Genomic DNA, 25,013 nt, shown 5'->3' with positions numbered 1-25,013 from the left:
ATTTACCTCGATCTCATTTCTTTCGATATTTGCAGATTAGGAGTTTCTTAGTTTCGACTTTACCCTCTTTTCCCAATCGGGAGACTACGACTGTTTTAGAGGATATACTATATTCAAAATTCCCTCCAAAAGGTGTGATATCTAAATTATATAATATAATTACAAAAATAAATTCTGGGACTTTTGAAAAGTTTAAAAATGATTGGGAAAGAGAACTCAACCTTCATATTTCTAATGAAAATTGGAATAAAATTCTGCGACTGGTAAACTCTTCTTCTCTATGTGCAAAACATTCACTAATACAGTTTAAAGTTGTTCATAGAGCTCATATGTCTAAAGATAAACTCCATCGCTTTTATTCTCATATCGATCCTATATGTGATAAATGTCAATTGGAAATAGCTTCCCTTACACATATGTTTTGGTCCTGTCCCTCTTTACAGAATTATTGGAAGGAAATTTTTTCCATTATATCTACTGTTTTGAATATTGATTTACAACCACATCCCATTACTGCAATTTTTGGATTACCTGTGATAGATTTGACTTATTTATCTCTTCCTGCGGATCGTATGATTGCTTTTCTTACACTAATGGCTAGAAGATCTATACTATTAAATTGGAAAGAGGTAAATCCTCCCACTGTTTTCCAATGGTTTACCCAAACTATACTATGTTTAAATTTAGAGAAAATTAGAAACTCTGTCTATGAATCCCATTCTAAGTTTGAGTTAACCTGGCGACCATTTATTCAATATTTTCATTTGTGGTGAGTTGATCTGGCTCTGTTTTCTTTCTATGTTTATGTATGATAATTGGGCTGTAAGATGAGATCGGAGTGATCGGCGTGGTTTAGCTATATCTGTAGACTTTTTTTTAAAGTTTTTTTTAATTCAGATTTGTTTTTTCTTCTTTTTTGGGGTTTTTTTTTCTCTCTTTTTTCATATATTGTTATTAATTATATCTTTTTTTTAGAGATAGTTCACACCCTAAACTGATCAAAATTTTTTTTATGATATATTTTTATTCTGTAATATTATTGTTTAATATCTCTGTATTAATTCATTACTTACTATGCATTTTTTATATCTCTTTGAACTGTATGTGTTTATAAATTATAATAATAATAAAAAGATTGAAAAAGAAAGAAAGAAAAAATTTCCCCATATATACCCCCCTCCCACCCCCCCTCTTAGCTCCCTCCCATCCCCTACAACTTCAAACTAAAAAAACAAACCATCATAGTCGGGTTTGATGTCACCAACCAACCATGACATATTTAGACCCATACTTTTCACAGAGGGTCCCCACACATTAACAAAAAAGGTAGACTGATGGTGAAAATTGTAAGTTATCTTTTCCAATTGAGTACATAATTGCAATTCCATGTGCCATCTCTGAATACTTAATTCAATTTCATCTTTCCAGGTTATAGCTTTACATTTTCTCGCTACTGCCAATGCCAACCGAATAAATGCAATTTGAAATTTATCCAATTTCATTTCCAAACTCCATTTTACTTAATATGTCCCAATAAAAATACTAACGGCTCTAATGAAAGCTTAAATTTAAACAACCCCTGCAAAAGTTCCATAATTCCATTCCGAAAGGGTTTCACCTTATCACATAACCATACTGAATGCAAAAAGACCCTATCTCTTCCCCACATTGAAAACACATATCCAAAGAGATAAATACATACCTCTTCAACTTCTCAGGAGTTAAGTAAAGTTGATGAATAAAATTATAATGAACGAATCTATATTTTACGTTTACTGACTTAGTCACACTGTCCTCACATAATGTCATCCAATCATCCTGAGAAATTGAAACCGACAAATCCTCCTTCCTCTTACTTCTCGCTTTATAAATATCCGACTTAGACATCTTATTTTGTAATAAAGCATACATTTCTGTAATCAATCCCTTTTTCCCTCCTTCAATAATTAAACATTTGAATCTCGTCCTTCTAGGTGATCTCAAACTGTGTCCAAAATTATCCAGTAACAAAGCATGGACCTGATCAAAAGTAAACAATGTATTTGAAGGAATTCCATATTTTTCATTCAATCATTGAAATGAAACAAAATTGCCAGCTTCATAACAATCTTCGACCAATATAATACCTTTCTTTTCCCAAATTTTCAGGAATACATGATTTATTTATAAAGAAAAAAAAGCTTATTATAATACAAAGGGGTTTTCGCCAAAATTTTACACTCAGCACTAATAAAATTGTGGTCCGATACCATAATTCGATCAAATGTTTTAACACCAGTAAAGGATAATTTTGGAAAAGTTGAGCATTCCATTTAAAAATAAACTGTTTCATTCTTTGTTCATGAAGCTGAGCCATTTGGATTTTAGCCCAACATAAAGATTGTTGTGATCCAACCATTCTATTAATAAACTTTAATTGTGCCGCTTCATAATAATTCTGAAAATGTGGTAATTATAAAACTCCAAGACAATTTTTGTATAGACACTCTTGCCAATTTACCTTTCCATAATAAAGATCTTCCCAGCACATGGAAATCCTTATAAAACTTGTTAGGAATCCTACATGGAATCGATTGACAAAAATACTGAATACGGGGGAAAACATTCATTTTAAAACACTGTCATGCTGGACACAACCAAGGAAGACTCAGCCACTGCATTGAAAGCCATTAATGACGTTTTTATTCAAATTCAGCGCGCACCCTCTTAAAGGCAGCATGAGCTCAGTCACCTCGTGCATTGTGACATCAGAATCGCTGCCCCAGGCGTGCGCTGGGCACGCAACTTGAGGCAGGGAGAAAACCTTGACAGCGCCATCTTCCCATGGCTGCTCCACCATGAGGTGTTACACACCATGAGAGACTGCGCCGCCACAGCGCCCTTTTAAAGTTATCGGTAAATCTTTCCACCTATTTAAATCTAATTTAATTTTATGCAATAATGGTCTATAATTCAACTCATATAAATGATTATAATTATCATCTACATTTATCCCAAAATACTTAATTTTATCCAACCACTTAAATTTAACAATATCTATGCAGTTTGCATAATCCATTCTTGTCAAAGGCATCATTTCACTCTTATCCCAATTAACCTTATATCCTGATAATGCACCATACTGTTCCAACATTGCATGTACCCTTCCTAACGACTGCATAGGATTTGTTAAATATATCAAAACATCATCGGCAAATAAATTCATTTTATACTCTTCCTCATTTGCCTTAATATCTTTAATATCACCATCTTGTCTAATCATTCGCGCTAACGGTTCAATAACCAAAACAAATAAAGCCGGTGACAAAAGACACCCCTGTCTAGTTGATCTAGATCACACATGTCAAACTCTGGCCCGCGGGCCAAATATAGAATTATATTTGGCCCGCAAGATCATTTCAAAAATGTATTAGAGGTGGCCCGCCCTGCAGCGAGAGCCGATGCTGTTTTTTGGTAATGTCACCCCCACCATTCTCCCCCTTCATTGCACATCCTTCCCCATTGTAACACGAGAAATTGTAACACGAGAAGTCTGTCGATGTCATCAGCCGGCAAGCCAGTTGGAAGACTCCCCGCACAACCAGTCACTTCTCCCACCTGTCGAGCGGTGCGGCGGATTGGCGAGCGCCTGTGATTTCCTGTCGGTGTGATGGGCATGGCAGGCTGTGCACGGCCCCCGGGCAGTGCGAGCCCCGCGCGACTGGCACCGGACGGCCCTTCCACAGCGTGAGCGCACTTCTCCCTGTCGCCACAGCCTTCAGCGCTTGCACCCGCGCGGACCCCAGGGATGGCTGGTTTGGCCCTGCACGTGAAGAGAGAGATGATGGCTGTCCGCAAAGGCTGATCGGCAGCGCGCTGGGCCTAAGTGGGTGGGTAAGCAGGGGTGGGCAGAGGGTGTAGGTGAGGAGTAATGGGCAGGGGAAGTTATGGTGGTGCGAGGGGCAGTTAGAGGGAGGGATGAGTAGAAGGAGGGGTGGATAGGGTAGAGGTAAAAGGGGAGGGGCAGGGTGAGTATGGGAGGGGTGATTAGAGGGTGAGAGACGGGTAGAGGGAGGAACAGGTTGAGGGGAGATGCAGTAGAGGGGCATGTATAGGATGGGGTGCGTAGAGGCAGAGCGAGTGGAGTGAGGGGTGAGTAGAGGTTGGGTAAAGGACTGGTCAGGTAGAGGGATGGTGGGTCAAGGGTGAATAGAGGCCTAGAGCCTGAGGAATGAGCAGGAAATGCTGAGTCCTGATGCAGGCCAAAATGGACACAGCCTGTGAATGCTGACTACATCTCCACAGGAACCAAATATGTTTCCCTCATGTCAAGCAGAGGGTGAACTTAAGCTACCTACTCCTGACCTGTAACATTATCCTCCTAAAGTTATATCCTAAAGTTTAACATTACATATGTTGAAAGAAGAGAAAACATGCAGATGTTGTTGAAAATTTTCAATAAATATTTAGTTCGGCCCTCGACTTAGTCCAATTTTTTAATTTTGGCCCTCCGTGAATTTGAGTTTGACACCCCTGATCTAGATAATATAAAGGAAGAAGATATTTGTCCATTTGTCACCACTCTAGCCAATGGATTTTTATATAAGGCCTTCACCCAACCAATAAAGAGTGGCCCAAATTTAAATTTTTCCAATACCTTCAACAAAAATCCCCATTCTACTCTGTCTACAAGGTAACCTTGATTAGAGAGAGGGATTAGATTAGATGTACTTTTAAGATTTAATTTTTTGAGTTGTTTTCTTTTTCTTTTTATTCTTTTGTTTTGTACAATTTATTTCAATAAATGGGTTTACCATAGAGATTATTTCTTATTACAATAAAACTCCGATTATCTGAAATGGCTGTGAACAACTGACTGCTGCCGAGAGGCCGCTCTCCTGGATGACGGCAGGACAAGGGATTCTTCCAACCACTTGCTGGTAGTGAGTGGTGTGCAGTTTGATGGGAGAGTTGGAGAGAAAAGTAAATAGGGGAAGGTAAAGAAGGAATAGAAAAAGAGAGGGGAGGGAGTTACCTGAAACGAAAACAATCGATGTTCTAATTTCACGTTCAATTAATTTTTTTTCAACCTGAGAGGTTAGTTTGGCTCCGAAAAATACTTCAGATAAATGAGGATTCCTGATTTGTTTTGGATATGAGGATTTCAGAAAATCTGATTTTGGATGATTGGAGTTGTAGTGTAATTGTTTTGGAGGTGAACAAGTAATCCTCAATGTAGTTTCATTTACTTTGTTTTCTTCGCGTCCTTACTCGTAAATGAATGAATTGTTACGTGGTTTTCAGATTTCTGTATGTATGCTTATATGTTAAACTCAATAAAAACATTTTACAAAGAACAAGCATGTGGTTTGCAGGTAAAAATCACAGTTAAAACTTAATGACTATTTACAAATCCACTTCAAAGTATTATCATGTGAACCACGGCAGTTAACAGAACAAAAGTATCTGGAAAAAGCAAGGCAAAACACCTTTCAGGATTGGCCCAATGAACATTGGTTCGACGGTTGCTGAAGCCATTGCAACTGAACACATGGCACAGGGTCAATCCCCAGAGACATTCAGATTTCACACCTATAGACAATACACTCAAGGCTGAGGCTTCTGACTTGAATTTGATGAAAAGCAAACCACAGATTCTTGGTGCATCTTTACGAAGAACACTCTTGATTTGGATTCAGCCACAAAACTTTTCATCTCAATCTTTCATCTCATCTCATTCCAGGGCAGAAACCAAAGTAAAGGGCACATTCTTCTGGGGGTCCTTGGTTAATATTTACTCTTAAATCACCACGACAGAAACAGAGAACATAGAACACTGCAGCACAGTACAGGCCCTTCAACCCTCGATGTTGTTCCTTCCTAAAAAAAGCACTAAACTCTCCCTACCCCAAAACAATAAAGAGAATTTAATTCCTGCCTTTGACAGCCAATTATTCCCAGAAGAAATATTTAAAATGATTATACTTCAAATGTAACAACAGCAAATGTTAGAAATAGTCAGCAGGTTGGTCACATACTGACTTGCTGGGAGTTTACAGCCTTTTCTGTTTTTATTGAAATATCCAGTAATTCCAGTTTTATCATTTACACTTTAAACCTTGGGGATCCTTAAAAGAGAATGTTTTTCATTTTAATTTACAAAAATAAGACTATCTGGACCCATTTATAAAATAGGAATGTATAAATTCCAAGTAGGATTCACTTGTTGATGTCCTTGTTTAAGTTTCAGAATAAAAGAAGCACCCAATCTGTAGATGCTTTGGACAAAGCATAAATGATTTACCAACACTGAATTGGAGATAATTAGCTGCGAAACACAAAACTCTCCTTGTATGATGAGTGTCTGATGTTTATGTGAGTAATGAACCTTGTGCACAAAGTACAACTTATGTTCGTTTCTACATTGCTTCATAAAAGGTTTCACACGTGACCGAGAGAACCTGCTGTGTGTTTTCTTCCCTGCAGTCGACATTGAAGTCTGGTGATTCCTCCGCAGCAACTCAGGAATGTAACCATCTGCCTCTGATCTTCTTGCAGCAGTTGCATGTCATTCTTTTCCGAGGAGTGAACAACTGCTCCTCATCCCCAAGGCATTGCCCATGGCATTGCCCATTCTCCGGCAAGTCACACGCGATGTGTTTTCAGTGACGTATGATGTAGTAATTCAAATACGTCACCACCGTGAGCCTCACTTGGCCAAAAAGCCCTGGTATTTGGCAAAGACTGTGCCACACACTCGCACCACGTTCAACCCTCACAATGAACACGACTGCAGTCTCAGCAACTGGGTTTGCTGGCTGCGTGATGTCATCAATGGGTTCATTGTTACACAATAATACAGAAAGACAAGTTAAACCATGGCAATCGCTCTGATGTCACAATGAGACCCCCCCAAACACCCCCCCCCACATTTTGGAATGAATGTACTCAAGGGGCAGTTTATATTTGAGGGTCTCCCACCAACCATTGTGGTCGGGGCAGCCATGTAGACTCCTCTTGTCATTGCCCCTCCCTTCCAGGTAGTCTGCACCCACCTGGATTGGGTGCCGGGGGCTATGAGCAGATCGGGGAAGTGATTGATACCTTCCTCTATGAGGTGGTGTGATAAGACCCACCGTGCCCCCCGAAAACAGCCCAATCCGGCCTGTCTGTAAGAAAAATGGCACGTGGTGAATGATACTGTAAATTGGACAAATTCACTCCCTCCCCCCAACTCACTCTTGCTGCAGTCGTTTCCGATGTGGTTAAATTGGTGGAAGATATCACGGGCAGGGACGACAAACTCTGGTATGCCATGATCAGCCTCGACAATGTCTTCTTCTCTAACCCATTAAGCCCCAACTCCCAGGACAATAGTGGACAATAGTGCCCTTCGGGCAGGCTGACCAGGACAGCTCCATTCAGTGGCTGAAATACCTGTCTTCCATTTATGGAACACCAGAGAATTGTGCTGGCTTCCTGCTGGGAAGATCACATTCAGAGAGTACAGTTTTGTGTTGGACGTGAAGATGAATGGAAGATAGTAAATTCTGTGACAAAGCGCCGTCCAACTTATGACACATTGACATCCTTCACCTTGCTGAAGAAAGGGTTAAGCTACCGTAAACCAAAAGTTAACAATGCATAGTGATTCCCAAAAGTGGGCGCTGCCTCCCCTCTATGGGAATTTAAGAGACCCTTAGACAGGCACCTAGATTAGCGAAAAATAGAGGGTCACAAGGTAGGAAGAGTTTAGTATTTTATTTTGGAAGGAATATATGCGTCTGCACAACATTGAGAGCATAAGGGTCTCTACTTTGCTGTAGTGTTCTATGTTCTAAGGACACCATTCTTTTCACCTCCAAAGAATAGGCACCTGACCTGGCTTGCCTTCTTTATAAAATAAATGATTTGCATTTGTATAAGTGGAGAATATACTGTGGTGAAATGCTATTACAGCTCTAGGTCACCAGGACCACCACCTGACTACCTCATATATAAAGCCGACCAGTCCTAGGCTCCTCCATTCTGACCTAGGCTTGAACAGAGTCAAGAACTTGCTTTATATATTTGTCAATTAAAACTAGCATTTAACTTGCACTCTGTCTTGTGTGGTTGATCTTAGTCACAATTTAATAGACTAACTGGGATGAAAGCTTCTTCTGCCCTCGTCCACCTCTCAACTCCACCGAAAACTTATCTAAGGACCTGGAAATGGAGATGCTTCCCACACCGTGAAACCAAGTACGGACCAGATGAAGAGCTGTGGGACCGAAATTGTCATGGAGAGAAGGACTCACCCAGCGACCGTGGACTATGAGGGGGACAGAAGTATGCTGGAGCAGGTAAAGAGTGGCCAAGAGGCCCACCTGTTAGTTAATTCAACGGATCTGGGATTGGTCATGCAACCACATGGGTTTCTGACTTATAATTAAGGATCGTGACAAGTACAGGCAGAAGGCATACGACAAGTTGCCCTCCTGAGCACGATCTACTGCCAGGATCTCCTGGATGGGTTGCTATCTCTGAGACACCCCTAGCAAACCCCAATTTCCCAGAGGGTGCACACGCGTCCCAGGACCGAGTGTCCGCATGGCGAAGGGATCAGTTGGTAGGTGGCCACTGACAAGCTGACCACAACATTAACCTTATTTTTTTTTCAGGCAGCAGAGGAATGCAATCTAATGTATAATAGGGACAAATATGTCTCTAGCACTAGGTAACTGGCCATCCTGGGATATGTGGTACAGAACAGGGAAAGTCAGCCCGGACCCTGTCCGCATGCACCTGCTCCCTGACCTCCCAGTCCCACACTCACAGTTAACCTTAAAGAGATGATTGGGGCTCTTTGCATATTATGCACAGTGGGTCCCCAACTATGAGGAGAGGGCTTGCCCACTGATAAAAGCCTCCGGTTCCCCACCTGCCCAGCATCTATCAAAGCCTTCACAGATATTAAGGACCTGATTGCAAAAGCAACCCTGCCGTCCATAGATGAGACGATCCCATTCCAAGAGGAGACCGATATATCAGATGTAGCGCTAGCTCTTACACTGAACCAGGAGGGGCGACCGATAGCCTTTTTCTCATGGACCCTACAGTGGTCAGAGGTGAGAGACTCAGCAGTGGAAAAGGAGGCTCAAGCCACTGTGGAAGTGGTAAGGCACTGGAGACATTATCTGGCATGGAAACCTCGTCAGGACCAATGATCCATGGCTTTTACGTTCGACAACCAGAATAACAGAAGATAAAAAAACCAAAAAATCTTGCGCCTGGGGGATAGAATTGTCTAAATATAATTATGACATTCTTTACCATCCAGGGAGGCTCAATGAGCCCCCAGATATGCTGTCCAGGGACAACTGTGAGGCCAGTTTGGCCCCACCAGTCCATGCCGGAATAAATCCCCACCATCCTAGTCCCACTGACCAGCACCTGGTCCATACCCCTCCAATCCTCTCCCCTCCATATAATTATCCAGTTTTTCTTAAATGTAAATAATGTTCCTGCTTCAACCACCTCCGCCGGAAGCTTATTCCACATCCCAACCACCCTATGCGTGAAGAAATTTCCCCTCATGTTCACCTTATAATTTTCCCCTTTCAATCTCAAACCATGGCCTAGGAACATGGGAACATATGAAGTAGGAACAGGAGTAGGCCAAAAATGGCCCATCGAGCCTGCTCCACCATCCAATACGATCATGGCTGATCTAATTTATGACCTAACTCCACCTACCTGCCTTCTCCCCATATCCCTTAATTCCTCTATCATGGCCTCTGGTTTGAATATCCCACACTCTTAATTGAAAAAGCCTATCCACGTTGACTCTCTCTGTCCCTTTTAAAATCTTGAACACCTCCATCAAATCCCCCCCTCAATCTTCTACGCTCCAGAGAAAAAAAGCCTCAGGCTGCTCAACCTTTCTCTGTAACTCAAACCGTGACATCCTGTCAACATTCTCATGAACCTTCTCTGCATTCTCTCTATTTTGTTTATAGTTCCAAATTTGGCCTCACCAATGCTTTGTACAATTTCATCATAACATCCCAACTCTTGAATTCAATAGTCCGATTTATGAAGGCCAACATTCCAAATGCCTTCTTCACCACTCTATCTACCTGAGTATCAACTTTGAGGGTACTATTTACCATAACTCCTAAATCCCTTTGTTGCTCTGCACTCCTCAATTGTCTACCATTCAATGTATATGACCTGTTTAGATTTGCCTTTCCAAAATGCATCACTTCACACTTATCCGTATTAAATCCCATCAGCCATTTCTCAGCCCACTCCTCTACCTTCCTATATCTATTTTTACGCTACGGAAATCTTCCTCACTATCCACAATACCACCAATCTTTGTATCATCTGCAAACTTACTTATCCAATTCACCACCCCTTCTTCCAGATCGTTAATATATATAACAAACAATAGTGGACCCAGAAAGAATCCCACAGGAACTCCATTCGTCACCGGCCTCCAATTTGACAAACAATGTTGTACCACTACACTCTACACCTCCCATCCAACCATTGCTGAATCCATTTCACTACTTCCTTATTTATACCTTAATGCCTCTACCTTTTTACCTAACTTCCTGTCGGGAACTTTGTCAAAAGCTCAGCTGAAGATTAAATAGACAACATCAACAGCCTTCCCTTCATCAATCTTTTTTGTAACCCCCTGTCTTGGGTAAACTTATACCTCTCATTTTGTTCGTTTTAGCTTGGTCACAGTGTTTCAGCTACCGAAAAAAAATAGACACACACACACCGAGAGCAATTCAATTTATCCAAGTCTTTATTACTCAATCCAAAGCTGAATTCACACTACAATATGCAAACCCTTCCCAATTATACTTATCAACGCCTGGACTGGTCCCAACTGCCGAAGCGAGGCAACGACTGAACACTTGTAGTAGGTTGTCGGGGCACCGGTAGCAGCTTCTCTACCTCCCTCGACCGGGACGTTAGCTGGACTCTTGAAGTTCTTCTTCTTGCTGAGAGATGTAGCCACCTCTTCCAGAGTCTCTCTCTTCAGCAGTGGGACCAGGGCTTATATTACCTATAAGTTGTTTACTTTAGATCTTATCTTTTTGAACAAATGGCTTATTATCTTCCTCTTGCTGTGAGATGTTGCCACCTCTTGGAGAGTCTCTCACTTCAGCAGTGGGACCATGGCTCATATCACCCTAAAAGTTGTTTACCTCAAATCCTATCTCTTTGAACAAATGGTTTATTATCTTCCTCTTGCTGAGAGATGTTGTCACCTGTTGGAGAATCTCTCACTTCAGCAGTGGGACCATGGCTCATATAACCCCAAAAGTTGTTTACCTCAAATCCTATTTCTTTGAACAAATGGTTTAATTATCTTCAAGGTCTCCTGACAGTCTGTGACCAACAAATGTAAACTACTCTGGGCCTCATAAGTGTAAATTAGATAATGTCTTTCTATTCAACTGCATCCCAGGGTCCCATGGTGGGTGTCCACTAAATATCCATCCTGGGCTCATGGTGGAATTTAGATTATGTCTGCTGATTCCAAACAAGTTCTCAGCCTTGCAGCTGCAGAAGTAAGAACACAGTTTAATTCTTTCATTATACCCCCCTCGAAAAACTCTATAAGGTTTGTAAAGCATGATCTACCCCTGACAAAACCATGCTGATGTTAGAAACAGAAGTACCTTCACAGAAATGGCTCGAGACAAAAATTGAGAACAAAGAACATTTATTATACAACGATGCAAAGTTGGGTGCTTCTCCTTACCCTGGGAATACCCACATACACTGGGGCTCACCCAACTTTTATACAGTTTATTTCAGTATAGGAATACCCTCCCCCTTACATTCTTCTGCCTCCTGGATAGGTTTGGCATTTGGCAATCCTGCCTGCCTACGTGCTGTTTCTGTGAACTTGGAGCACCAGGGGGGTATCCTGTCGGTGTCACATCATGTCATTAACCTCATTGTCCTTATTCACAAACCTGTCTTTGTTTTAATTTACACCTTCCCAACTCTCAGGGCTACAGCCTCTTCATATGCAGAACTTGCTAATACTGTCTAGGGCTTACTAATTTCATATGCAGAACTTGGTTCTGTCTAGGGATAGGAGACCCTTATCTTATTCAGACTAACTCTACTTCCTACATTCTATCTATTGTCTATCCTTATCTCATTCATACGGTGAACTTGCTGATTCTGTCTAAAGACTAGAAGATTCTTATCTTACTCAGACTGATTCTGCTTCCTACATTCTAATATCCATTTTTTATCCTGTTCATACTGGCTTTATTCATTTACCCATATATCTATATTAGTTTCCTCATCTTCATACTTTATATCAGTTTTACTCATCTCTCACAATCCTCACTTTTCTTTTAGATCAGTGATACTGATCTCTCACAATGATCAGTGTTACTGATCTCTTACTCTGACTACGACCTATCAATCCCTGTTCTTCCAAATATTTGTAAATGCCATCCCTCAGAATACTTTCCATCAACTTACCCACCACAGACATCAGACTCACAGGTCTATAATTTCCAGACTTACATTTGGACCCTTTCTTATGCAGCGGAACAACATGAGCCACCCACAATCCTCTGGCACAACCCCCATGACCAGTGATATCCGAAATATCTCTGTTAATGGCCCCACTATCTCTACACTAGTCTCCCTGAGTGTCCTTACGAATACATTGTCTGGACCCGGAGATTTATCCAACTTTATCTTTATTGACACTGCCATCACTACCTCCTCGGTTATCCTTATATGATTCATGACCACCCCACTATTTTTCTTTACTTCAACTGGTGCAATATTTTTTCCCTAGTGAATACCAAGGAAAATAAATCCTTTAAAATTCCCCCCATCTCCTCTGACTTCTCACATAGCCTACCCTCCCTATCTACAAAGGGTCCAATTTTATCCCTGACTAATCTTTTACTTTTCATGTACCTTTAGAAACCCTTTGGATTTATACTTATTCTGCCTGACAAAGCCTCATTGTGCCCCTTTTTGGCCTTTTTAATTTCTTTCTTAAGATTTTTTCTACACTCCTTATAGTCCTCTTTCAATTTCTCAGCTCCCTGATCTTTATACCTCTTATACACCTCCCTCTTTCTCCTAACCAAATTTCTAATATTCCTCAAAAACCAAGGCTCCCTATCACTTCCAGTCTTTCCTTTGATCCTCACTGGGACATATACTCACTAGGAAGCCTGCCGGGTCTGTGCAGAGTGCAAACCCCTTTTATTCCATGCTCCACAGGCCCATGTTGTAAAGACCACTCGGCCCTTCGAGTGTCTTGGCATAGACTTCAAAGAGCCCCTGCCTTCCATGAACCGAAACGTCTACTTCTTCACTACACCGTTTTCATCCACAGTGACCGGAAGTCTAGTTTCATGAGTGATGAGCTGTGCCAGTACCTGACAGCGAGGGGAATCGCGACCAGTTGCATGACGAGTTATAACCCGAGAGGCAATGGGCGTGGAACACAAAAATGGGGTGTTCTGGAAGGCAGTCCTCCTGGATCTCAAGTCAAAAGGGTGAGCCGTTGAGTACAGGCAGGACGCCCAGCACCGAAGTGCTCCATGCCATTTGGTAGTTACCAACGAGACCCCTCATGAACGTCTGTTCTCAATCCCCAGGAAGTCTGCGTCTGGAATGTCCCAACCAGCATGGCTCACGTTCCCGGGACCGGTACTCCTGTGTAAGCACGTATGGACACACAAGGCCGAAGCCCTGGTCAAGCAGTTCTTTCTCCTATATGCGAACCATAACTACGCCTACGTTAGGTTCGGCAGTGGCAGGGAGAAAACCGTCTCAACCAGGGACCTGGCACCAGCAGGAACACCCACCACTCCACGCCAACCTCCAACATATGACAACGCTGACCAGGCCTACATCCCTATCCCCAGGCAGCTATGGGGCGCGTAGGACCTCCTTGATCACCAGGGGCCAGGTTCAGCCCTGGTGAATGAACATATTTATTTACAACTTTTTTCAAAAATATCCTTAATAAATTTTTCAATATTATAATATATGAAACTGTTTCTTACAAACAATCAACAAAAGCAAAATGGTCCCTCCCTCCCTCCCCCCTTCCAAACAAATGAATCCGCTCACCATCAGAGTTGATAAATCTTTTAAATATATAGTATCCAATTGGGGAAACCATGCTTAAATAAATATAATAGTTGCATTTATAGTCCTTTTTCTTTTTTATGACTGTATTTGGGCCCCAATGTGGTCCAGGTCTGGCTGCAAGATCTTTACAAACGTGTCATATTTGTTCTTTTTGTTAGATGTGACTTTTGCCATGGGTTTCCAGCTGTCCATTTCTGCCGTCCGTTCTGCGATAAGTCGAGGGGAGTCCGACGTCCAAGTGATCGCGCCACTTTTCTTTGCTCCAGCCAATGCTATTTTTATCAATGAGATTTTATATTTGTTCAATTTGTTGCTGACGTCCATCACATTACCTAGTAGATAGCAGTCTGGGCCACCTGTGAAAGCCACTCCTGTTATCCTGGTTAATTTTTCAGTGATGTCTTGCCAAAATGGCCTCACATTCACACAAAACCAAAAAATTCCTGTTTCAGTCCCACATCTTTTTTTGTTTATCATTTACATCAATACAAGCATTAACTCAATAAAGAGAATATCTTATAACAATAGAATACAAAATGATCCCAAACCTTTAATCTATTTTCTCCCCACCCCCTCCCTCCTCCTCCCCAAAGAAAAGAAAGAGTAACCCACCTCAATCTATACAGTTGCTATTATTCCCAGAGTTATTTGATTTTCTAGATAATAATTATTAACCATGAACTAAGAGGAGTGGGTGATGTGGAGGATGTGGATGGACTTTTATTCTCCATATCCATGTACCATTCCCGAGCTGATTCCTTCAACGAGAAGTCTTTTTTTTCTAACGTGACACCGTTTTGCATTTCAATGTCCCATCCCTCGTTACAAAACTCTCTGCTCTCCACGTTAGTACTGCACATTTGTTTACTGCTGCTATGGCTGGACTCAGAAAGTTTGTTTGATGTTTATCCTACTTCAGTTTTTTTATCTGCTTCTCAATCACAAATCACAAATATTCTCACGTCCTTTTGTATTTTTATCTTCTTAATTTGTCCTAATAATATACCGAAATCCTTCCAAAATCCTTCCACTTTTACACAGGTCCAAACCGAATGAAAAAAAAAAGTCCTGATCACCTCATTACATTGAAAACATTTCTCGGAATAATTGTAGATAAGTGCATTTAATTTATATGGAGTATAGCAGAATTGATGTGGAGAATCCTATTTTTGTATCTGGCATTAATCGTATTTGTAACACTCTTGACACAATCTTGACCCTATTTCTTCCTGAATTTGTATATTTCAATCTTCTTTCCCCCTTTGTTTTGATTGATATAAATCCTTTTCCCCATATTATATTTGATGTCAATAAAATCTCCTTCCCATATTTGAAACACATTTCTGATATTTAGCTCATTTCTCTGCTGTAAGATAGAATTGATGTAAAATATTTGACTGAACCTGTTCATGTCCTGCATTTCTAATTGATGTTGTGCTGTCCTTACACCAATCTGACCAGCTGCTTTCTGAAATCATCCCATCCAAGTCCGACTCCCATCTTTCTCCTGACCTCTGCAATCCTGGCTTTGAATTTTCTCTCTGGAGAGCATAACATAAATTTGGGTGTATTCCCCATCCAGACTCTTTGTTCCATTTCACTAATTTTAGGAGGAGTCAATGTTGGTCCCGATCTAAGCGGGAGATAACAGAAGGTCCCACTGGTCACTCCGTATTTGTGTTTAATTGTCTGAAGAATTTCTTCTGTGTAACAGTCTTCAAAATATCTTATATCTCTGTCATAACACAAATTTAATATTCTATTGCCTTTGTTCATATCTTGACACACTGGTGCTTTTCTTGAGATCCCTACGGTTGCTTTCTAAACATACATTAAATTCTTGACACCTTCTGATCGGATGTATCTGTCTTTTTTCTAGTGATTTGACTCTTCATTTATTGATAAAATACTTTGCTTCCCCTCCTACATTGTTGTCAGGTTCGTGTGGGTCCGACAGGTTAAGAACCAGGCCAAAGAATATAGAGATTACAAAAGGTGTAGTTTTAAGGCTTTTGAAGAATATAAAGGTGGATAAGTCTCCGGGACCAGACGGGATCTTCCACAGGACATTGAGAGAAGTGAGGGAGGAAATAGCAGAGGCTCTGGCGGTAATTTTCCAAATGTCATTAGATATGGGGATAGTGCCGGAGAATTGGCGCATTGCGCATGTGGTTCCGTTATTTAAAAAGGGTTCAAGGAGGAAGCCTGGCAACTATCTGCCTGTAAGTTTGACGTCTGTGGTAGGTAAATTAATGGAGAAAATTCTTAGAGATAGTACTTATAAACATCTGGATAGACAGGGTCTGATCAGGAGCACTCAACATGGATTTGTGGGAGGAAGGTCATGTTTGACCAATCTGATTGAATTTTTTGAAGAGGTGACTAGGAATATGGATGAGGGTAGCTCAGTGGATGTTGTCTATATGGACTTCAGTAAGGCCTTCGATAAGGTACCACATGGAAGGTTAGTTAGGAAGGTGCAGCCTTTAGGTATAAATTTTAAGATAGTCAAATGGATTGAACATTGGCTGAAAGGGAGAGGCCAGAGAGTGGTAGTGGATAATTGTCTGTCAGGTTGGAGGCCGGTGACCAGTGGTGTGCCTCAAGGATCTGTATTGGGCCCATTGTTGTTCGTTATATACATTAATGATCTAGATGATGGGGTGGTGAATTAGATTAGTAAATATGCAGACGATACTAAGATAGGTGCAATAGTGGATAATGAAGAAGGTTTTCAAGGATTGGAGAGGGATTTGGGCTGCTTAGAAAAGTGGGCTGAAAAATGGCAGATGGAATTTAATGCTGATAAGTGTGAGGTGCTTCATTTTGGTAAGAAGAATCAGAATAGGACATATGTGGTAAATGGGAGAGCATTGAGGAATACAAAAGAGCAGAAAGATTTAGGAGTAACGGTACATCGTTCCCTGAAGGTAGAAACTCACGTGAATAGGGTGGTGAAGAAGGCTTTTAGTATGCTGACCTTTATCAATCATTGCATGGAATATAGGAGTTGGGAGGTGATGTTGAGATTGTATAAGACGTTGGTGCGGCCTAATTTGGAGTTCTGTGTGCAGTTCTGGTCGCCTAATTATAGGAAGTATATAAACAGAGTGGAGAGAGTGCAGGGAAGGTTTACCAGAATGTTATCTGGGTTTAAGCATCTAGAGTATAGGGAGAGATTGGACAGATTAGGTCTTTATTCTTTGGAGTGTAGCAGGTTGAGAGGGGATTTGATAGAAGTACTTAAGATTATGAAAGGGATAGACAGAGTGGATGTGGATAGACTATTTCCGTTAAGAGGAGGAAAGATTAAAACAAGAGGACATGAGTTAAGAATTAAGGGGCAGAGGTTTAGAGGTAACATGAGGGGGAACTTCTTTACTCAGAGAGTGGTAGCCGTGTGGAATGATCTTCCGGGAGAAATAGTGGCGGCGGAGTCAATTGTACTATTTAAGAAAAGGTTGGACAGGTATATGGATGAGAAGAAGATGGAGGGTTATGGGCATTATGCAGGGAGGTGGGACTAGAAAGGGGTGTTTGGTTCGGTGTGGACTAGAAGGGCCTAATGGCCTGTTTCCGTGCTGTTATTGTTATGTTATGTTATGTTATGTAACAAAATACATGTTTATTTCGGGGATGGAAACGGGACAACAGGGTCAATATGTTAGGCAAACTTCAACACACAGAGTAGGCAGGGAGTAAATATACACTTCCAATACCAAGGGAGAAACTGACAGAGACTGGGGGTACTTACTTGACTGTTACTTGAACAGTCAGGATCAATTTATACTTCAATCCCCCACCCCTTAATCGGTAAGGACACGGCTCTTGCTACCTGAACTCGACCCACCCAAACCAGTGTGGAATGTGCTACTTTCAAGCCACAAGGAGTCGAAAGAGGAAGAACAAAGGGGCACATGGTCCTTATGAATTTAGCGGGCAGTGCTGGGATGGCCAATCACTCAGGGCAGGCGGGGCTCCACTGGCTGCTGTGGCCAATGGCTTGAAGTCAAGAAGTGCAGAGGCTCAGCAGGGGTCAGTCGAGGTGATTCATCTGGGCCAATTAGGTGAAGGTCAGGAATAAGTCTGGCCGGCTGCCTGGAGAGCAGCTCCTGGTGATTTAGGTGGGCCAATTGCAAGGGTCACCTTGATGGCTTGGGGTTAGTCTTTGACCGAACAGGAGCACAGCAGCACCACCTGGTGTTGGACGCTGCCTCTCCATTACACACACACATGTGAATGCACAAACGCACACACACACACACACACACACACACACACACACACGCGCACACACACACACACACACACACACACACACACACACACACACACACACAATCACACAATCACACAGATGTAAACATGCATACACGCACACACTCTCACTGACTCATGCACACACTCGCACACAGGCATGCAGGCTTATTTTACACATGCACCCACATACGCACATGTACTCACACATTCATGTGCACACACACAAATGAACAGACACACACACGTGCACCCACATGCCCACACATGAACGTACGCCTGCATTTTCATGAACTCGTGCACAAACACATGTAGGCATGCACATGTACTCACTAATGCACTCACAGACTCTCACACACAATTGCATAAAACAAGATGAAAGTCGGAAAATGTTTTAGGCAGAAAATTAGATCAAAATGATTGGAAAATGTTATGTAAAGATAATGGTGACCCACAAGTGCGGAGATCAGGCCGACACAACACGCGGTAATAAACAGCGGCATAACTCACTAACGTGATTCCCAGGATTGGGAACAAGCACGGTTGGAAGCTGGGGCTGCCCTAAAATGGGACTGGCCAGGCTGCCTAGTAACAGAGCAACACCAGGCTGGGGAAGAAGGGGAGTCGTATGCAAGAATGTTCCCGCGGGTGTGAATCCTGTTTATATAATTCATGTGGCTGACGTCAGCCAATCAACCCAACGGTGGTAACTCTGACTGTATAAGAGGAGCATTTCCAGCCTCAATAAAGGTAGAGCTTCAACTCCCAGGACTACAACTCAAATTATTAATGTTACCGACAGATTTGTACAAAATCATGTTTGCATCAACTATTTTTAACGCCTGAAAAATTAAATAGATTTAATATCTTCAGAATTATGTCTTAGATGTGATAAAGAGATATGTTCTTTTTGTCATTTGACTTGGTCATGTCTTAAGGTTCAGCCATTTGGGATATAAATTAAAGTCGTTTTGGAGAAAATATTAAGGATAAACTTCCATTCGATCCAATGTTAATTTTGAGGGGAAATATATCGATGGAAATGAAGGTTTACAATGTCTCAAATTGAATTTTTATGATCATCTTCAGGTGCTTGATGGAAATGTGTAGCCATGAGTCGGAGATGGGGGGATGGATTTAGGGATGCAGAGCTGGGATCTCGAAATGAGATCTTGTATTCCTCTGGAAAAATAACATTGTTTACATGATAAATATCACTTTGGTTTGGAAAATATGGAGCCCATATTTAGAAGAGGTTGTTTGGAAAGCTGAAGCTCTCAATAGCTCATCCTGGTGGAGATTCTCGGTTTCACGGCGGTTTGTTCAAATTTATTTTCTCTTTTAGGTCAACTTGGGAGGGAGGGGTTGGGGGGGTGATAGTGGGGAGGGTGAGGTGATGGTGGAGAGGGAGGAGTTACAAGGAGGGAGGGGTTGTAGGGAGGGAGGGGTGATGGGGAGGCATGAGGTGCTGGGAAGAGAGGGGAATGGTGAGGGACATGGAGATGGGGAGGGTGAGGTGATAGGAAGGGAAGGGTTGGTGCGGAAGAAGGGGTGATTGGGTTGGGGGCCATCCTAATCCCGAGGAGGACCCAGGGTAGTTCGTCTGCCCAGTCTGGTCCAGAGAGCCTGTCAAACCTATCTACCAACCCATTTAACTGTGGATTGTATACTGTGGTATGGTGGAGCTTGACCCCCAGGAGCTTCACCATCTGAGTCCACAGGGCAGACGTGAACTGCCTCTCTGTCGCTAGTGATGTGCGCCGGGTCTCCGAAACGGGTGATCCATTGGCTGACCAGATTCCTGGCGCATGTCTCCACAAGGCCTTCTTAATGAGGAAGGCCTCCGGCCACCTTGTGGCCTGATTCACCACCCTGAGGAGGTAACGAGCCGCCTTGGACACTGGCAGGGGCCTGACGATATCAATGTGGATGTGTTGGAATCTGTGAACCGCCGGGTCGAAGTTCTGGATGGGGGCTCGAGAGTGTCGCTGGACCTTGGAGGTCTGGCACCTGGTACAGTTCCTGGCCAGTTCTGCCACCTTCTTAACCACATAAACATATCTCCATATAACCACTTACAGCACAGAACAGGCCAGTTCGGCCCTACTAGTCCATGCCGTAACTAATCCCCACCCTCCTAGTCCCACTGACCAGCACCTGGTCCATACCCATCCAGTCCTCTCCTCTCCGTGTAACTATCCAGTCTATCCTTAAATGTAACCAATGATCCCGCCTCAACCACGTCTGCCAGAAGCTCATTCCACATCCCTACCACCCTTTGCGTAAAGAAATTTCCCCTCATGTTCCCCTTATAATTTCCCCCTTCAATCTTAAACCATGCCCTCTAGTTTGAATCTCCCCCACTCTTAATTGAAAATGCCAATCCACATTTACTCTGTCTGTTCCTTTTAAAATCTTAAACACCTCTATCAAGTCCCCCCTCAATCTTCTATGCTCAAGAGAAAAAAATCCTAGTCTACACAACCTTTCCCTGTAACTCAAACCTTGAAATCCTGTCAACATTCTCGTGAACCTTCTCTGCACTCTGTCTATTTTGTTTATATCTTTCCTATAATTTGGTGACCAAAACTGTACACAGTACTCCAAATTTGGCCTCACCAATGCCTTGTACAATTTCATCATAACCTCCCTACTCTTGAATTCAATACTCTGATATATGAAGGCCAACATTCCAAATGCCTTCTTCACCACACCATCTACCTGAGTATCAGCCTTGAGGGTACTATTTCTTTCTTTGGTCTTTGGCTTGGCTTCGCGGATGAAGATTCATGGAGGGGTAAATGTCCACGTCAGCTGCAGGCTTGTTTGTGGCTAGCAAGTCCAATGCGGGACAGGCAGACACGGTTGCAGCGGTTGCAGGAGAAAATTGGTTGGTTGGGGTTGGGTGTTGGATTCTTCCTCCTTTGTCTTTTGTCAGTGAGGTGGGCTCTGCGGTCTTCTTCAAAGGAGGTTGCTGCCCGCCGAACTGTGCGGCTATGTCGATGTCAAGTCTGAGGAGTTCATGTGCGATGAGGGCAGACCGACGTTCAGGTCGGTGGCTGTCAGCCTTGTCTAGCATGGTTCTGATGTTCTAGCATGCTAGCTTGAGTTTGTAAGCATCTTTTGAGGGGGAGGACGTGGAGGGGGAGGACGTGGACATGTCCTCGGGCCTGCGCAAAGGAGCTTTTAGGTGGAGTGCAGTGTGCGCAGTACTGGCCCCACCTTTTACACCCATGGTTCGTGTGCCGTGGTCAAGCAAGCTGGAACGAGGCAGTGAGGTCCTTGGGTTGTAGGTTTTATATCAGAGTGGCCATCACTCCTAAATCCCTTTGTTGCTCTACACATCTCAATAGCCTACCATTTAATGCATATGACCTATTTAGATTTGCCTTTCCAAAATGTAACACCTCACACTTATCTATATTAAATTCCATCAGCCATTTCTCAGCCCACACCTCCAGCCTTCCTAAATCATCTTTTAATCCACGGTAATCTTCCTCACTGTCCACAACACCACCAATCTTTGTAACATCCACAAACTTGCTTATCCAGTTCTCCACCCCTACTTCCAGATCGTTAATATAACAAACAATAGTGGATCCAGGATCGATCCCTGAGGAACTCCACTACTCACCGGCCTCCAATTGGACAAACAATTTTCTTCCACTACTCTCTGACACCTCCCATCCAACCATTGCTGAATCCATTTCACTACCTCCTTATTTATACCTAATGCCTCCACCTTTTTTCCTAACCTCCTGTGGGGAATTTTGTCAAAAGCTTTACTAAAGTCTAAATAGACAACATCCACAGCTTTCCCTTCATCAACCTTTTTTGTAACCCCCTCGAAAAACTCAATCAGGTTTTTCAAGCATGATCTACCCCTGACTAAACCATGCTGATTACTCCCTATCAATCCCTGTACCTCCAGATATTTGTAAATACCATCCCTCAGAACATTTTCCATCAACTTGCCCACCACAGATGTCAGACTCACAGGCCTATAATTCCCAGGTTTACATTTGGACCCTTTCTTAAACAGCGGAACCACATGTGCCACCCTCCAATCCTTTGGCACCACCCCCGTGACCAGTAACATCTTAAATATCTCTGTTAATGGCCCCACTATCTGTCCACAAGCCTCCCTGAGTGTCCTTGGGAATATTTTGTCCGGTCCCGGAGATTTATCCAACTTTATCTTTTTCAACACAGCCATCACTACCTCCTCGGTTATCCTTATATGCTTCATGACCTCCCCACTATTTTTCTTTACTTCAACTGGTTCAATATTTTTTTCCCTAATGAATACCGAGGCAAAGAAATCATTCAAAATTTCCCCCATTTCCTCTGACTTTTCACTCAGCCTATCCTCGCTATCGACAAGGGGTCCAATTTTATCCCTCACTCATCTTTTACTTTTAATGTACCTATAGAAACCCTTTGGATTCATTTTTACTCTGTCTGCCAAAGCCTTTTCGTGCCTTTTTTTGGCCTTTCTAATTTCTGTCTTACGATTTCTTCTACACTCCTTGTAGTCCTCCTTCAAATTCTCAGCTCCCTGCTCTTTATACCTCTTTCATACCTCCCTTTTTCTCCTAACCAAATTTCCAATATTCCTCAAAAACCAAGCCTCCCTCTGATTTTCAGCCTTTCCCTTCAGTGGGACATATCTACTCTGTACCCTCAAAATTTCTTTTTTGAATATCCTCCATTTTTTATTTACATCCTTACCTGAAAATATCCTGTCCCACTCAATACTCCCCTAATCCCTTCTTATTCCTTCGAAATTTGCTCTTCTCCAATCCAGAACCTCAACTTTAGGTCCCTCCTTGCTCTTCCCTAAAACTACCTGAAAACTAACAGAGTTATGATCACTCGACCCAATTTGTTCTCCAACATGACCTTGCTCATTCCCTAACAGGAGATCTAATATTACACCGTCCCAAGTCGGTTCTTCTGCTAATTAATTTAGAAGACATTCTTGAACACATTTAATGAATTCTAGCCCATCCAGCCCTCTAACTGTATGGGTATCCCAATCAATGTGAGGGAAGTTAAAATCTCCCATGATCACTACCTTATGATTCTCACACATATACGTTTCTCCCTACAAATTTGTTCCTCTAATTTTCTTGGCCCATTTGGTGCTCTGTATTACACCCCTATTAGCACCCTCATGCCTCCTTCACCCCTCAATTCCTCCCAAAGAGCCTCTCTAGACGATTCCTCCAGACCATCCTGCCACCTCACGGCAGTAATGTCCTCCTTAATAAGGAGAGCAACTCCTCCACCTTTTTTACCCCCTGCTCTATCACATCTAAAACAAATGTATCCTGGAATATTAAGTTGCCAGTCCTGCCCCTCCTGTAGCCGGGTCTCACTAATTGCCACAATATTATGACCCCAAGTATCTGTCCATGCTCTAAGCTCATCTACCTTGTTCACTAAAATATTAAATGCATTAAAATATATGCATTTCAGAGAATGACCCACACCTATATTCTCTTTTCTACCTTTTACCCTAATCTCCATCCTACCTTTGTTATCATTGCTATTCCTATCTAGGTGGCCATGCTCCCTTGACACTGCACTCACACTCTGTTCCCTACCCCCCTGCAGCCCGGGCAACAAAGACCACTCCATGACCAACTGCATGGTTGTTTTTACCACTGGGTGAGCGAGGTCATGTATCAGATTGAAGACCTTCACCATCCAGTGCGGCGGGACCACCGGGCGTGGCATGCCTGTTGAGATGTCACAGAGCAATGTGTCCGGGCTGGTGGGCACCTGGATATCCTTGAGTTTGAGGCCCAAGATGGTGGTCCACAAGGCCTGTGTCTCCACATCATTCCTCTGTGCCTGAGCCAGTTGCTCATAATCCAGGCTAGGTGCAAGAGTGTTGATGGCTGGACGGGAGAGCACATTTGCCACTACATTGTCCTTGCCAGCCCTGTGCCGGATGTCAGTCATGAACTCAGACACGTACGAGAGTTGGCACTGCTGTCTGGTGGACCACGGATCCTTTGGCATTGCCAGTGCTTGAGTGAGGGGCTTGTGATCTGTGAAGGCTGTGAACAGAACTACCCTCGAGGAAGTAGCGGAAATCCTGGATGGCCAAATACAGTGCCAGGATCTCCGAGTTGAAGTCACTGTACTTGAGCTCTGGCGTGCGCAGCTGCTTGCTGAAAAAGGCCAGTAGGAGCCATTGTCCATCGAGCCACTATTCCAGAACCCAGTGCCGTAGCTGATGCATCCACGGAGAGCACCGTGTGTGCCTCCAGACATGGGTGCACCAGCACTCGCTAGATCCTCCTTTGTCACAATGAAAGCCCTGTCCACCTCCTCTGACCACAATAAAGTCTTTTCTTTTGTGGCCATGAGTGCAAACAATGGGCACATGGTGCACGAGGCTCCAGAAATGAAACGTCCCCTTGAACATTTGGAGGCTTTATTGGGTGGAGTGTTTGGGGAATTGTTGAACTGCTGCTACATTCTCCGGTGCCGGAGTGGCCCCAGCTGCTGAAATGGTGTGCCCCAGGAACTGGAGGAACTCCTTGCCAAACTGGCATTTGGCTGCATTGACTGTGAGGCCGAAGTCCGCCAGCTGGACAAAGTGTGTGCGGAGG

General features: G+C 42.9%; 1 long non-coding RNA gene across 1 annotated transcript; it reads left to right on the top strand.

Annotated features, from left to right (window-relative positions):
* The first annotated feature begins 6,937 nt into the window (after positions 1–6,937).
* On the top strand, positions 6,938–15,933 carry LOC138747933 (uncharacterized). Its single transcript, XR_011347729.1, has 3 exons — positions 6,938–7,287; positions 8,105–8,324; positions 14,289–15,933. It is a non-coding gene; the product is annotated as an uncharacterized lncRNA (long non-coding RNA).
* Positions 15,934–25,013: the final 9,080 nt, after the last annotated feature.

Source organism: Narcine bancroftii, chromosome 13 (assembly GCF_036971445.1).
Source record: "Narcine bancroftii isolate sNarBan1 chromosome 13, sNarBan1.hap1, whole genome shotgun sequence".
Taxonomy (NCBI): Eukaryota; Metazoa; Chordata; class Chondrichthyes; order Torpediniformes; family Narcinidae; genus Narcine; species Narcine bancroftii.
This window is presented reverse-complemented; position numbering and strand designations above follow the sequence as displayed.